This window comes from Bufo gargarizans, unplaced genomic scaffold (genome assembly GCF_014858855.1).
Source record: "Bufo gargarizans isolate SCDJY-AF-19 unplaced genomic scaffold, ASM1485885v1 original_scaffold_1119_pilon, whole genome shotgun sequence".
Lineage (NCBI taxonomy): Eukaryota > Metazoa > Chordata > Amphibia > Anura > Bufonidae > Bufo > Bufo gargarizans.
Window position 1 is genome coordinate 101416 of NW_025334245.1, and position 4297 is coordinate 105712.

Sequence of the window (4297 nt, forward strand, 5' to 3'; positions counted from 1 at the left end):
GAAATACGTAAGAGTAAAGGAGAAGTGGGATGAAGATGCAAAAGTAAAGGAAAAGCAGGATGATAATATACTTTGTCACATCTGAAATAAGAGTAAAAGAGGAGTAGGATGATGATACATACCTTGTGAGATAAGAGTAAAGGAGAAAAGAGATGATATACCTTGTGAAATGAGAGTAAACAAGAAGAATGATGATGCTCCTGGTGAATTAGGAGTAAAGAAGCAGCACCTTGTGGATTAGGAGTAAAGGAGAAGTGGACAACAATGTACCTTTTGAAATAAGAGGAAAGGAGAAGTGGGATGATGATATTCCTTGTGAACTAAGAGTAAAGGAGATGTGCAATAATGATGTACCTTGTGAAATGGAGAAGCAGGATGATGATACCTTATGAAGTAAGAATAAAGGAGAAGTGGGATAATGTTGTACCTTGTGACAGAAACCCCAAAGTTGCCTCTACTGCATTTTTTTAAACCAAGAAATGTTCAGGCGTTGTTTTCTTTGCCAGGTACAGATACATATCAGTGTTTTTGTAGTCTAAGGACACAGTAACTACAAAAGGACATTACTGTGATTTGTAATCATCTTATCTTGTCTGAAATCATAAAATCTGATGACCAAGGCATCTACTGATAAATACATTTTGTTGAGCACAGTATTGTGCATGATATAACCATTTAGAATCCATTAAGAACATGTCAGTTGGAGCATGTGTATGAATGAGATTAGGACATGATTTCTTATATTTTCAGCCTTTATGTGCATAATGCCAGGGTCTAGCTAGCTCTCATACCTGGGCCATGAGGCCTATGGCCAGAAGTCCTTTTGCCAAACAAGAAGACATTGACACCAGTAGCTTTTGTATTGGTAACCAGAACCACAGGTTACTTCTCTTCATAAAGTGCAAGGTATACAGCCTAATATCATTTCGTTAATATGAAATATTGAGAAATGTTAAAAATATTTCTTTTTGGCTGTATATATTCATAACTATCTTTTATGATATTTAAAAAAAGTTATTACCTTTGGGGATGTTGACTCAACGAAAAAAAAGTTTCATACTCATGCCTCCCCAACAAGTAGAGATTCAGGTGACAGGTCCTATGTGTTCAGTTGGGGATACCACAGTTGCTATTGTGCTATTATGCCACGTGTGTGGGAGGAAATTAATCTTTCTGTAATCCAAGCAACCACACTAGGAACAACTTCTACCAAAACAGTTAATTAAAATAAGCAACTTGTAAAGTAATAGTTAGTGTTAGTGTATTGCCATTGTTAAGCCTTACAAATGTGTTCTGCTTAAGTTAGCCAGTACAATGGGTGAAATTAATTATTAGGCCTGAGTCCAATTTTGAATACAAGCTACTATTTGTCAGACTGATCATAGTGCAACAAGCTTTATTTAACTCTTAATGGTGCATTGGTCACCAACCAGTGCTCTTGAGTCACATTTTGCTGTCAGGCTCATTGCATATGGCTCTTCAATGGTTGGCTGTTGTGAATTTTAGCAGGGAAGTTATAAAATAACTGAACATTGGCACATTGCTGCTGGTGCTCTGCTAACCCACTCCAGGCTTCAGCAGTGAAAACCCTACAGCCTCTACCCTTCTACCTGGCAAGCCCAGCTGTCAGAGCAGTTCTGTCCTCCAGGCAGACTGTGGTCTGCCTCTTGCCATCATGGCCTCTCTCTCTTTTTGAACAAAGGGTGCACGAGCTCTTAAATGTGCCCTAATCTTCACCAGGTAATGGCTGGAGACCATGAGGTAGCTGTCCTTGTTAAGTTGGTTAAGGCACCTTCCCATGTAAGAAGGTGATTTGCTAGTGTCCTGCAAAGATGTGCTGTTACTACAGTCATCTGCCCATGTACTAAGCTTTGTCTGTTTCCTGGATTTGGGGCAGTCTTCTCAAAGAAAATGATCACTATGCATAATGTGTGGTGGAACTAAAAAAAAACTGTTGCAGGAAGTCTACTCTGGAAAAGTATGTGGTCTTTTCAAATTAGTGGTCATTTGGAGAGCTTTCACTGTATGGGAACAGATATTCAGTCACAGAAAAATTCAGCTGAACTTGAATATGCACTCTGCTAAAAACTTGGACTTAATTTGAAACACTTGGCAGTAACAGATAATTGTTACTCTTTATAAAACTCGAAACATTGTGGGGGCGATTTATTAAACTGGTGTAAAGTAGAACTGGCTTACTTGCCCATGGCAACCAATCAGATTCCACCTTTCATTTTGTCACAGCTCCCTTGGAAAATGAAAGGTGGAATCTGATTTGTTGCTATGTGCAACTAAGCCAGTTCTACTTTACACCAGTTTGATAAATCTCCCCCTGTGTATTTCCAGGGATCATTGTGATCTAAACTTCTCACGTGAAATGATGAACCTTTTAATAAAAAGTATTTTTGCTAATGTCAGCATGTTTTTTTTTTTAGATCTCAGTTAATTACATGGATAAATTATAATATTATTAAAGAGTAGTAATGACTTTAAATATGGTGCACACTCAGAATCAGAAATGTTCTCTATTTGTTTTGCAAACAAACCACATTGCACTTGATGAACCCTGTCTGGTATATCTATAAAAAGTTACATGTACAGTTAGCTGTGTACTAAAAGTCTTCAGAGTTGATAGGAATACTGTCCAAACGTCAAAGTAGTAAAAGTTTATGGGGATATATATATATATATATATATATATATCATAAAAATCTAAAGCTTGGCTTAGCATAAGAAGTTGGCCAACAACCAATCCAAAAGTATTTGAGCGTTATGATGTGATTAAAAGAAAGAAAGAAACCCAAACAGCTATTCACCACTGCTTCGTTCCAGGGTCCTGTGGTCACCTGCACAGCTGCAGCCATTCACAGATCTCACTAAAAAAAATCGCCGCTAAGGCAGTGATTGGCTGCGGTCGTCCAAGTGACTACAGGAGATATACACTTCTGGTCCACAGGAGACCAAAAGCAGTTGGGATGGGACACTCAGCCCTGGAATGGAATGGCATTGCATAGATGAGTGGGTTTATTTCTTTATTTTTAACTTGCAAACAGCACAGCTTGCACTGCAATTTTAGCTTGCGGTTGGGCAACCCCTTTAAGTTAAAAGTAAAATGTAGAAAAAAAATAAAAAAGAATAACATTTAGATGAAATTGTTAATATATTATTATTATCATTATTATTATTAGAGATGAGCAAATTTCCCAAAAATTCCATTCGGCCGGTTTGCTGAATATTCAAAAAATATTAGATTCGATCCGAATAGCTATTTCCTGGCTGCAGAGAGCCTGTATAGTGGTATAGAACACTGTGCCTTGCAGTAACACGCATAGGGAGTCTGCTGTGTTAGTGAAACAATATTGTGAGTCAGTATGACATGCAGATGACAGGCGTCACTCTTAGAATCACTGCACACTTTACTTATTTGGGCAGTTACGGGGCCAAAACTGACCAAATAACTCAAGTGTGAACTCAGCCTTACAGGTCGATGTTAGCGCCAGGTACAAAGAACCGTGCAGAGGCCCAAGATCCTACTGTAGCAGGAAAGAGCGCACTCCTTTTACACCGTCGTCAGCTGATTCCACAAAGATGTCTACAGAACCTGTTCTATTAAACGCTTATACAAGTAGAGCCCCCCTGACAGAGTGGAGAAGGTGTCAGCAGTAAGTTTGTGTTGACTTCACTCATTATTTTGCCCTTCCTCTGATCCGTCAGAACAATAACCCCCCAAAAAATTGGTCCTGCTGAGCATCCACCTTCACTCAGTCAGCATTTGGTCAGTAATCCATCAGTATTGCTAAAGCAAAAAGAAAAACAGGAGTGGATACAAAACAGAGATGACACTTGAATGGAATATTTGCATGTCTTCTGTGTTTTGTACCCACTCCTGCTTTTGGCTACCAAATCATAAGCCAATTCTGATGGGACCATACAGGCCTTACAGCTGTTACACAGACAGGATCCGTTGTGCGTCTAATTTTTCCTTCCTTCTGACAGATCAGAAGAAGGGTCAAATAAATGATGATGTCAACCAGGCCAAAAAGGCAAAATACTGGCCCAGTCATGCAGTGGGGAGGGTGGGAAAACAGCTTAAGTGCAAAGTCCAAAGTGTGGCCCAATGACATAGTGTTGAGGTAGCGGCAGCATGAGGAGACCACATATTGGCCCAGTGACATAGTGGGGAGATGGCGGCAGCAGCAGCATGAGGAGACCAAAGAGTGGCCCATTTATATAGTGTTGAGGTGGCAGCAGCATGAGCAGGCCACAGACTGGCAAGGTGACATAGTGTGGAGGAGGC